Here is a 12,412-nt window from a genome sequence, read left to right on the forward strand (position 1 = left end):
ATTACATTCCTGTTTTTTTCTAAGAGGTAGAACTTTCAAGCAATTAAACTATATATTTGATTGGGAAGATTCCTAAATAACGTGTTAAAGGAGCACCTTGGTCCTTCCAGACTGTTTATAGCAAAATACAAAGCAAGAGAGATGAGTTAAAAATGGGACTGCTGGGCGGCGCCTGTGGCTCAGTGAGTAGGGCGCTGGCCCCATATGCCGAGGGTGGCCGGTTCAAACCCAGCCCCGGGCAAACTGCAACAAAAAAATAGACGGGCTTTGTGGCCAGCGCCTGTAGTCCCAGCTGCTCGGGAGGCTGAGGCAAGAGAATCGCGTAAGCCCAAGAGTTAGAGGTTGCTGTGAGCCGTGTGACGCCATGGCACTCTGCCGAGGGCGGTACAGTGAGACTCTGTCTCTACAAAAAAAAAAAAAAAAAAACAGGACTGCTAGGCAAAAAAAACCAGAACTAGAAGATTTGGAAAATTCTCAACCTATCTATATTTCACAAAACAAGGAAGCATGTTCTGAAAAGAAACTAAGGATGTGAGTGAACTATGACACAATAGTTTGTAGGATTGTACAAAAAGAAACACTGCTAGGTCGAACCAAAGGAGATGAAGGAGGAAAAAATTAAGGAAGACCATTGGACTTCTTGGATTTGACAAGATGGAAGATATTTAGTTGTGAATGTGTGTTATTTATTCTTCAGGAAGAGCAGAATATAACCCCAAAGGCAAATCAGAGATCATCAGGATGACTGGCCTTGGTTTCAGTGGGTATGTGGCCAGAACTGCCTGGCAGAGCTGAGGAGCAGGACCAAGTCCTAGAACTCTGGAAGGTCCAACCTAGTGAGCCTGTGAGGCAGAGTATCAAACTTGAAAGGATTACTCTCAAGCCTGAAGAGCTAGTGGAATTTGCTTTATTAGAGTTTAGACTTGCTTGGGACCTGTCACTTCTTTCTTCCTTCTGGTTTCTGCCTTTTGAAATGGAAATGTCTATCCTCGGCCTCCTCAATCAGTGAATTTTGGAAGCACATAACTTACCTGATTTCATAGGTAGACAGGTACAGAGAAAATTGTCTTAAACTGAATAGTACCTTGAGTCTCACTCATACGTGATTTAAATGATATTTACATTAGACTTTAGAGTTGACACTGGAATGAGTTAAGATCTTTGAGGCTGATAGAATGAAATGAGTAAATTTTACATATAAGAAGAAGAATATGTATTTGGGGGGTTAGAGGTAGGTTATTTATTGAATAATTGTGTCCCCCCCCAAATGCAAATATCAAAGCCTGAACTCCCCAAGGAGATGGTGTTTGAAAATGAGGTCTTTTGGCCAGGCACGGTGGATCATGCCTATAATCCTAGCACTCTGGGAAGCTGAGGGAGGTGGATCACTGGAGCTCAGAAATTCAATACCAGCCTGACCAAGAGTGAGACCCCATCTCTACTAAAAATAGACAAATTAGCTGGGTGTTATGGTGAGTGCCTGGGGGCTGGTGCAAGAGGATCTCTTGATCCCAAGAGTTTGCAGTTCCTATCAGCTATGATGCCATGGCACACTAGCCTGGGGCAACAGAGTGAGATTCTGTCTCAAAAAAAAAAGAAAAGAAAAGAAAATGAGGTCTTTGGATCCATCTGATGAGATTTGTGCCCTTATAAGAAGAGATACTAGAGAGTTTTCTCCATGCACACATAGAAGAGGTCATGCGAGCACAGAGTGACATATTAGCTGCCCACAAGCCAAGAGAAGAGGGCTCAGAATAAAACTACCTTGCTAGCACCTTGATCTTGGATTTTATAGCTTCCAGAACTGTGGCAAAATAAATGTCTGTTTAAGGTTACCCAACCATGGAAACCCAAGCCGACTCACACAGCCTGTTAGCCATGTGGGCTGCAAATACAGAACCCAGACGGAGGCTGATATACCCACACAGGTGAAGGCAATGCTACTTGGAGTGCCCTGACCTGTGCTATGACAGACAAAACAGACAGAGTCTCAGGAGGAGTGCCAGGAGAGGAAAGGTGGAGCTGAGCCTAACAGTCCCAGTGTCAGAGGCAACAGTGTCCATACAGAAAAGCCCCTCCTCAGGCAAACCAGGAGCGAGGAAAGGCATTACCCTCACTTATGTCACTTATGACTACTAAATGATGCATGTTTCCATTCATTTATTCATTCAGTAAACATTTGCCCAGCTTCTTTTATTTCTGTTAAAAAAAAAATTACCAAAAACTTAACAGCATAAACAACACAAATTCATTATTTCACAATGTCTGGAGGTCAGAAGTCTGAGACATGGTACAATCAGATTCTCTCCTCAGGGTCTCACTGGACTGAAATCAAGGTGTCACCAGAGCTGTGGTTCTATCTAGGTTTCACATGGTACTCTTCTAAGCTCATTGGTAATTAGAGAATTAATTTGCTCGCGGTTACAGGACTAAGGTCCCCATTTTCTTGTTAACTGTCAACCAGGGTCTGCTCTCAGTGGCTAGAAGTGGTTTTCAGGTCCTCACTACAGGACTACTCCGTTTTAGTAACTGAAAACCTCCACTGCTTTAAAATCCCTCTCACACTTTGAAGATCTCTGACTTTCCCTTCCGCCACCAGGCAGAGAAAACTGTCTGTTCTTAAAGGGATCATATGATTAGATCAGGCCTATCCAGATAATCTTCATAATCTCCATTATTCAAGGGCAAATGATATGGGACTTCAATAACATCTACAAAATCCTTTCACAGCAATAATCTAGATTCGTGGTTGATTGAATAACCATAGTCTGGGAATCTTGGAAGGCATCTTTGAATTCTGCCTATCACATATCCTATGTGAGGCAAGAAATGAGGATGATAACAAAGGTAAAATACTTCTCCCAAAGGGATTTACAATCAAGTGGATACGGCCAATACAAAGAAGAGACTAGACGACAGGGAAATAACAGCCAATTCAAAGAAAGTGCAATATTCTGTAGGACTTCAGAGGAGACAAAATTATCTGTCTTTGGAATACTGCAGGAAAACTTCCCTAAGAAGTGACCTTTGATCTGTGTCTTTGTTGCAGGAAGATGAGGCTCAACAGAAAGAAAGAGCACCCAAACACCATGTTTGTAATAGGAAGGGCTTTATTCACCCCCAGGCCGGGAGCTTACAGCATAGAAGAATTCCAAATGGCAGCACTCCCCAACTGGCTTGGTCTTTCCCTTTTTATCTCCAGTCAAAAAGTTCCAACCCATAGGTAGCTTTTTAATTGTCCAGTTTGAATCAAGCAGAAGATGCTGCTCCAGACCCCACAGAACTACAGGATTTCACAGTTCTAGAAATTAGAACTTATAAGTTCTCAAGAGCTGAGTCACCATGGAGAGGACCCTGCAGGTGTATCCTTGTGGTCTCTTTGAAAAGACCTGTTCTCCTGGACCTCATCCTTCTTGGGTATCCTCTCTCATCTTGAAGCAAAAAAGGAAGGAAGGCATACAGGTAGGGAGTGCTCCATTTACAAAGATGAGAAAGACCATAGCAACTTCAGTGACACTGAATCTTGGAAGACAAAACCAGAAGAAGCAGAAGACTAGGCTGTAAACACTGACTTGGACAAGTTTATGCAAGATAACATATGCCATCCTAAAGGAGCTGTAAGCAGGGAAGTGACCAAGCAAAATCTGTCTTTTGGTGACAGCATGCATGGTGGAGGTAATAACTGGAGTCAGGTAAATGAGTGAGTTAGTGTTTTCTATTTACAAAATTTGAAGTTCCTCAAACTGCCTCCATCCATTCAGGCTGCTGTATAACAAATAACCAGAGGCTGGATGGCTTAAACAACAAAAATTGATTTCACACAGTTCTGGAGGCTGGAAAGTCTAAGATCAGGGTTCTAGCATGGTCAGATTCTGAAGAGAGCCCTTCTCTTGCCTTACAGATGGACTTCTCACTGCAACCTTGCTTGGCTGAGAGAAGGAAGAAAGGAATAAAGTTCTCTGGTATCTCCTCTTAGAAGTGCACGAATCCCATAGTCAAGGCCCCACCCTCATGACCTAATCACCTCCCAAGACCCTACACCCTAATAGGATGGAGTTGCAGATTAGACTTTCAAAATAATGAGAGGGGCTCACAAATGCTCAATCCATGGCACTAATCATTGTGCTCTCAGAGGCAGCACTTATAAATGATTCATACGTGAAGAACTATGAGAAGTAGCCAGGTATCACTGGTAATGTGTGGCCATGAGTCAGATTTAAATGATGCAAGGATACAGCACGAAATAGCCCTGACTGGTGAAAAGGTTATTACTTTTCAGTTTTCTTCCCATCCTTTTAATCTACTCAAGAACAAGAAAAAATTCTAAGTTTGAGTTTGTCTCTAACAACTTTCTTCTCAGGCTCCACCTTCTGCAAATAATAGTCTAGCTAGTTTAATGTGCTGTTTGTTTTTATGGATTATTTTCACTGTTATCTTTCATTTGTTGCAATCAATATTGGATTTTTGATTTTCTTCTTTCTTTTGTGGCAAATTTAATTTATTATTATTAAATAAATGCATCTAAATTTTTTTAAATGTGAAATAACTAAAATGTTAAATAAATAACAGGTAGTACATTTGCTGCTGGGACAAAAATAAATGGTGAAGTGAGTTAATTTCTGAGTTTCAGCTATAAGGAGAAGCAGGCAGGATTTGTAGCCAATCAAACTTGAGTTCAAGTCCTGTTTCTAGCTTATCAGGTATGTGTTACCCATGGACAATTCATAAACTTCTGTGAGCCTCATTTTCCTTCTACAAATTAAGGAGACAATATACCTTTTCAGAAGATTGTTGTGAAAATTACTTGAAACAAAGTGTAAGAAGCACCTTCCCGGTGGCCTTGTACATAGTAGGTACATAGAGTTCCCATCACAGTGTGTATCTAAAGAATGGAAGCCTCTGTTTCTGGCAATACTAAATGGGAACTTAACTCCAGCACCTGCTGAGTGTCTGTGCTTAGTAACTGTTACCTAAGAATATTCATCTGCTTAGAATCTGGGACCTGTAGGGGCAGGGACAGGGATCCATAGCCTAATGCAGCTGTTTCCTAACAATTGACTTAAGTCAAGAAAATCATTTGATACGGAGTGGTCACCCCAGGCCTCATAAACCAAAAGTCCCTTTTATACCTTGTCCTGGCCTTTTCTGTGGTTTCAGAATGCTGTGCATCCTGCAGAGCTCCACAGAAAGTCAATTTGGAATGCTCAGATATATGTGCAAATAAAGACAAATAAATAGCATCTATTTCGGTTACCTATCACTGTGTGATAAACCACCCCAAATCCCATGAGTCGGTGGGGTGACTGGGTTAAGCTGGTTGAGTCTTCTGCTCTATGTGATGTTGTCTAGGACTGTAGTCACCTGGAAGCTCAATTAGGCTGGAGCACTCACAATGGCTAACATCTGACCTGACTGTGTGTCAGCCAGGATCTTAGCTAGGGCTGTTGTCCCTAGCACCCTGGTTTTTCCTCCCCACGAAGCCTGGACTTCTCACACCATTGCAGCAGGATTTCAAGAGCAAGGAAGCAGAAACTGACAGTCTCTTAAGGCCTGAGCTCAGATACCTCAGAATATCACTTCCATCCATCCAGAGCAATCACAGAACCAGACTACATTCTAGGGGAGGGAAAATCAACTCTACCTCTTAGTAACAAAGGATTTTTCATCAACTGAGGGGAAGGATTGACAGAAGCTATCTTAGGAGACTAACATACTTCCTGAAGCTTTCACTTTTTACAAAGGGTTTTTACTCTTAAAATATGTGTGTATTTCAAGCAAGTAGTATTTGTCTAGTAATTTATCCTAAAGAAATAATCATGGATGATTGAAAAGATTTCGCACAAGATTGTCCATTGGAAAAAATTAAAACTACCTAATGCCCAATAATAGGGGACCAGACCAATTAAATCCTATGATGGTCGAGGACTGCATTTGAACAGTCCATGCTCTAGAAGCAGATAAAATTAAGTTTAAATCTCAACTCTGACTTAGAAGCTGGCTGACGTTGAGCTAGGTACCATAATTCAGCTCTTTTAAGTCTCAATTTCCATGTATGTAAAATAAAGGTAAAGTACTTATTTTCGTGGTGGTTCAAAGAGATGGTATGTGTAAAAAGGCTCTCAGCACATAGTGAATTATTAATAGTTGTGAACTCCTATATTATTTATGATAGTCGTTAGTGCTATCATATCAGTGCAAATCTTTCCAACTCTCCCCTTTCCAGGCACATACACTTCCATGGATTCTTATTAAGTAACTCTGTAATTAGATCTGACTAGTGAGTTGTAAGTGAAAGTGATATATGTTACTCCCTGGCTGAACATTTAATTGTCAAGCAATATTGAATCCAAAGATTCTGGGTCCTATCAAATAAGGGTCTTCCTTCTCCATCTACACCTAAAGCAAACTGTAATCGTAGCACTTAATACAAAAGTCACCCCAGTTTTATTACTTGGTTTTATTTTTTTTTAATATAGCTTAATCCGTGCTAAGCTTTGAACAACTTAAAGAACTGCTGCATGTCAGGAGCCCCTCACCTTATATATTCAGCACCCTCGAATCTCCTGGCCACTTGTCGAGGAGATTCAAGGGCGCTGAATATATAAGAACTCAGCCAAGGGTCCAGAGGGTTACCTGGCTTCCCTCCACCTTGGCCCTTCTAACCCCAAATACAGTTTCTTCCCAGTCTCCTTGCAGGGGGCATTAAGGCGGAGGCAAGGGAAACTTGGCTTAAAGAAAACCCTCCTGAGTGAGTGATCACCAAGAGGAGGTGCAGCCTCAAAATAGGAATAGCTTCCTTAAGGCTTGTGTGATTTCCATGGAAACATACTGGGAACTATATTTATTTTAAAGGTGGAGGGGGACAGGAGTAGAATGACCTGGAAGAATAAGTGATGTAACAATTAAGTTCGTAGGGTTTTCTTTTTCCATTTTTTCCTTTTCTTTTTACTATTCTAGCGCACCCTTGCTTACAACCTGGCCTAAGTACATTAGGTGCTTAGATAGTGGGTGTCAAATGAGTTTGAAAAAGACGCAGCACAATCAACTCCATCATCAAGAAGTTGACAGAATCGGGTGAGAACCCGGCTGGCTCACCTTCGCGTGAGACCCCCTTCTAGGTACAGAACTTGTTTTATGTGCTCTTAACACAAAAATAAACAAACCCTACATCAGCAATAACAGAACAGGTGCAGGCCAGTAAGAAAATTTTGCATTTGAGCTATTTTTATTCTTATAGTAAAAAAAAAAAAAAATCTGTGGAGCCTAGGAATTGTGTCTGAGAACTAGCCCTATGGGAGACCTTAGAAAAATCTTTTAGCTGCTTCCTTCTCCCCAGCGTAGGAGACGAAAATGCCAAAAGGTCACTCAGCGCTTTGGCCACGCAGTCAGTCAGTCCCCAAGGCCAGAAACATCCCCACCCCAGTCCAGGTCCTCGCCGCCGGCCACTTCGCTGCACACGGCCACCTGTTGCTGCCCTCGCGCGCACAGCCGAGTCGCAAACCGCCGCTAGAGTTCGTTCTAATTCCCCAGAGCAGAGCGTGGCCAGGAAGCCCCGACGCGCTGTGCCTGCTAATCTGCAGGGCGGGCGGGGACTCCGCAGAGTCGCCCAGCCCCAGGCTTCCTTTGTTTTCTCGCTGCATTCAGAGGGTCAAAACTAAAGCTCAGATGGCATCCCCTGGCTCCCACTCAGGAGATGCAGAAGCGCCCGCAGGCTCGCTGGGGGGAAACAAGGTCCGTCCCAGCACGCACCACGCAGACAGGTTGCAGCGAGAGGGTCCGAAGTGTCCTTTGGATCTCGAATCCCTTAGAGTGCTTAGCCTAGCACGGTTGCTGGAGCTCGGCTCCCCGAACGCAAGTTCACGGTTTCCGAGGCTGCAGGCAAAGGGCAGCAAGATCCGGGCCCGCCTTTGCTCTCAGAAGACCCTGGGGGAGGCCGCGGTTAGAGACCGGCTCCCGCCTGCAACGCCAGGGTCCTAATTCCGAAAGTGACTGGCCTCGCCGGGGAGGGACTTCCCTAAGTGCACAGCAGGGGCGTGCATTTCTCCCAGTCTGAGACTCCCAGCCATAGCGGGCTCGACAAGAGTTTAAGTCGGCCCCTGGGGCGTCTGTTTGTTTATAGGCTCTTGAGGAAAAAAGTTTGAGGATCTTTAACCAGCCTCAGACCTGGCACCAGCGGAAATCCTGGAATCTCCCCGGAAAAAGTGATCTAACTTCAAGTTGTTATATAAGTGGGGACTCCTTCCCCTCCCTACTCCAAGCCCTCTCATTACTATTCCAGGAGTAAAGTGTGTCTCCCTTAAAATCTAAATTGTTACCCTTTTCCCGAGTGTGAAAGCACAGGCGGCGCCCCGCGCGCGTGGCGACCCCACCCGGGCGCAGTCCCGAAGGCACTGCAGAGGGTCGTGGGGTTTGAGGTGCTAGCGGAGCCCAACCATCAAGAGCGCCCCTCAACGCCACGGTTAGCCGCTCCACGTGCTCAGGATCAACAGTTTGTTGAGCTCATCAGTGACACCTTGAACTTTTCATAAAGAAAATGGGTATTGCACCTACAGGATTTGGCCGGGGCCAGCGCGCTGCGCCGGGTCCTGCTTAATATTCAATGATCATGCTCGCGCCTCCCCCTCCTCTTCTCGCAGAAATTCCACCGAGTCCGTTACTGGGCTCAGACTTTTCAGTTAATTTACTGCCCCCCCCTTACCCTGGCTAGTAACCAGCGCCTTTGGGGCTAGCCTCCCCCATAGCTCCCGCCTGAAAATGACATTTCGCCGGCGTCTCCGGAGGGGGCTGAATTTCACTTTGTAACTTTCTGCGGAACCCGAGCCCGGGTGGCAGCTCGGGTGGTGGTATCGTATGCAAATACGCATGCTGACGTTACAGATCATGTGGGTTTTGGCGTAGATTCCCCACTGATCGAGGCATTTTTTCCCCCTTTTTTTTCCTTTTTTTTTTTTCTTTAAAAAATTTTGGCCACCGTTGTGCGTACGGGGGCTTTTTCTGTCTGTCTGTCTGTCTGGCAGGCTGGTTTTCCCCCTCTTTCCCACGGAGCTCGAGCGGGCACCCGCTGGGGAGTGGGGAGTGGGTGGGGGGAGCCAGCAGAGTTCCATTTTGGAACGCCCGTGCCGCGTCTCCGCGTTCCCAGCCCGGGTCCCCGCGTTCCCAGCCCCGGCGCAGGTAAGAAACTTCGCCTCGGCGCGGAGCCCCCCCGCCCCCGCCCGGCGCCGCCAGCCCCGAACCCGCACGCCGGGCGCCGGCCACTCCAGCCCAACTTTCCCACCGCCACCGTCGCCGCGGCTCCCGAAAATGTGTTGTTAATGGGACTTGGCCGCGTTTGTGATTAGGAAGGGGGGGGAGGTTACGGACAGGGAGGGGGTGTGCAGGCTCTTTTTTGCGGGTGGGAGGAAATAAGCGGATACAGAGCGGAAAGGAGATTTTTTTTAAAGAGTTTTGATTACAAGTTTGGATAAATGGAAGCCAGACCTAGGAGGAGGAGGAGGAGGAAAAACATGTCTACGTTTCCCTATGTCGACATAAGCCACAAAAAAATATGGCGTCCGCTTTCGACAGGGCGTTACGTAGACCCGACTGTTTTTATTTATTTATTTCGCGGCCGTCTCCCTCCCTTCTTGGCCAAACTGCGGCGCTTTGTGCAAACGGGGCAGGTCCCGCGGGGACGCCACCGGGACGTGGCCCCGGCTCCGCGCGTTTTGGCAGGCTGGGGGCTGCGTGTGTTCGCTCCCCTCCCTCCCCCGCTCTCCCCTCGGCTCCCCTCTCCCGGTGACGATTCGCCGTAATGTGGTGGCAGGAAGCATGACGCCGTGGGTTGAGGCTGCCTCTGCTCTCGTCGCTCCCGGTGGTTGCAGGCAGCGGGCGCGCAGCGCGGGCGGCCGCCGAGCTACCTGACACGGGCAGGGCCGGAGCGCGGCGCTGTCCCCACGCCCCGCTCAGGTGCCGGGGAGCCCTGGTGGGGAGGGGGCCGCGGGGCCCCGGGCCCTCATGCTGGCTGCCGGCTGGCCCACGCTTGCCGCCATCCCCAGCCCACGTTCGCCCCCTGAACGGCAGCTGGCGCTTTCCGTCTGCCCCACAAGAGGTTAATCTTTGTTGGTGTTGCAGCTTCTTTGTCGCTTCCCCAGGACTTGGTATCCTCGGCTTTGCAAACTTGCCCTTTTTCCAGCCGCTTTGCAGGAGGCCGCGGAGAGGAAGATGAGCGGAAAGTTGGAAATCAGTAAGCATCACAGGACGGTCCGTTTGGCCTCAGAGCTGTGCAGAGCTTGGGAGGCGGAGAAGGAGGAGGAGGGTTTGTCAGGCTGGGGAGAAAACTTGACTGGAAAGCCAAATTGTGATTTGCTCAGGCTGCCACCTGATTGAGAGGCTTCAAGGCCAGTGGGGTCTCTGCCTTCAACTGTTTTGCCGGTGGTCTTTTGTTTGGCGCATGGAGAAGGAGAGAGGTTGATGAATAATGACTTTCCCCAGATCTGTCCCCTTTTAAGGAGTCTGGGCTCACTTGGCCCCCAGGGACCCAGGCCCTGGAGTTCTTCCTCAGCCTGCTCTGAGGTTCATGTTCTCTTCGGAAGTTAGTAGCTCCCCAGGTCTGAGGCGGGCCCTGGTGGGCAGGCGTCTGTCCCCACCACCCTTTGGGCTGCTCAGACCTCCCCCAATGACTCTGTTAAAACACACACTCACATCCGCTTACCATACTCCTTTACGTGGGGTAGAAGTTAATGCCATTAGAAGTGAAGGGGCTGAGATTCTGAGCTCTTCCTGATTTAAGTCAAAAGGTGATTTGCTGTTTATGAGGGCAGAGAGTTTAAGCAGTTCAGTCTCAGCAGTAATGTCAAAACGTTCAGATGACGACCAAGTGGAATAAATATCTTGTAAAATGGCACGTTTAATAGTAAAAATAGAGTAATGGGGCCGTCAAGTGGTTGAATGGGACTAACATAAAGGTTTGATTTAAGTTTAAAGGAAAAGTTACATAAAGCTGTATACTCATCTTCTTTTAAGTCCAGAAGGGAAAAGAAATCTACAAGGAAGATTCAAATGTGTCACTAACAATAACAGGGGCTGTGATGTGTGGAAATACCCTTCCTGTTCAAAGGCTCTGCTCCTTGATTGTTCTCCTGTGGCCATGTAGCCTTCTTCACAGCCAGGCTTGTTGTTGCCTGAGGATCTACCTGAAGTTAATAGCTCTCACTTAAGGGAAAACTTAAGGAGGCCAAGGTTTTAAGGTAAATCAGCTATACAGGGGTGTCCATAAAGTTCGTGTGCAATTTGCACTCGAACTTTATGGACACCGTGTATTTAAAAATTGTCATATAAAGGGGAAAAAATCAGTCAACTATTTGCTGGCTTTGAAAGAAAAGGTATTCTTACAGTGTAAATGCAGTGCATCTTGATGTGCTGAGAGATGATCCCACCCCAGTGTCTGTCCACACTGAGGCCATGGGATCCGGTAGGATGTCGTGCATTGAACAACGTGAATAATGAGGATGCTTGATAACACTAACACTTAGTGTTACAGTATGCCAGGCGAGGTGCTGTATGTTTTATGGGCCCAGTCATTTAATTCTCCCTGTAACCATAAGTGCTAATCAGGGGTCCTCAAACTACGGCCCACGGACCACATGAAGCAGTGTGATTGTATTTGTTCCTGTTTTGTTTTTTTACTTCAAAATAAGATATGTGCAGTATGCGTAGGAATTTGCTCAGAGTTTTTTTTTTTTTAAACTATAGTCTGGCCCTCCAACGGTCTGAGGGATAGTGAACTGGCCCCCTGTCTAAAAAGTTTGAGGACCCCAATACCATTGAGGAAACAGAGGCTCAGACAGGTGAGAAACTTGCCAAGCCACACAGCAAAAAGTGAAGTTGGTGTTGGAAACCAGGTCTGACTTCATAACCTGAGCTAGTCCCTGTGGCAGTTCCCAGATATGGGAAGTTGTAGTTAGAATGAAAATGTAAAGGATCCAGGCAGGAACAAAGGAACAGTAGCCACTGCCCTGGGGTTTAAAGTCAGGGATTTACCTGGATTTCTTTTCTTTACTCATTTATTTAGCAACTAAATGAGTTGATATATGTTGATATATTTATTTATTTCTGCAACGGTCATGTTCATTATGCTAAGACGTGCCCACAGTCATTGAGCACTTTTATATGCCGCGCACCATCCCAGTACTTATGATTAGCCTGTTTTGTCTTCATGACAACCCTGTGATGTAAGTACTCTCATTCTCTCGGTTTTGTAGCTGAGGATGTGCAGGCACAGAGAAGTTAGCTGTCTTGCCCAAGACCAAATAGCAAGTAAGCAGAGTACCAGCCCCAGAACACGTGCACTTCACTGCTGCAATGCAGGGCCCTGTACCAGACATTATGGAGATACTGGGGAGATGGAACCCCCACCACCACCATGCAAGGCACT

The 12,412-nt window shown here is 46.4% G+C and overlaps 1 protein-coding gene across 2 annotated transcripts in view; it reads left to right on the forward strand.

Annotated features, from left to right (window-relative positions):
* The first annotated feature begins 8,691 nt into the window (after window positions 1-8,691).
* ZHX2 (zinc fingers and homeoboxes 2) overlaps window positions 8,692-12,412 on the forward strand; it is a 170,541-nt gene continuing 166,820 nt past the window's right edge. For both annotated transcript variants that reach the window (XM_053559651.1, XM_053559654.1), the window contains exon 1: window positions 8,692-9,171. The gene's annotated coding sequence lies outside the window, so the exon portion shown is untranslated. The remainder of the gene's footprint in view (window positions 9,172-12,412) is intronic.

Source organism: Nycticebus coucang, chromosome 13, assembly GCF_027406575.1.
Source record: "Nycticebus coucang isolate mNycCou1 chromosome 13, mNycCou1.pri, whole genome shotgun sequence".
Classification (NCBI taxonomy): Eukaryota; Metazoa; Chordata; class Mammalia; order Primates; family Lorisidae; genus Nycticebus; species Nycticebus coucang.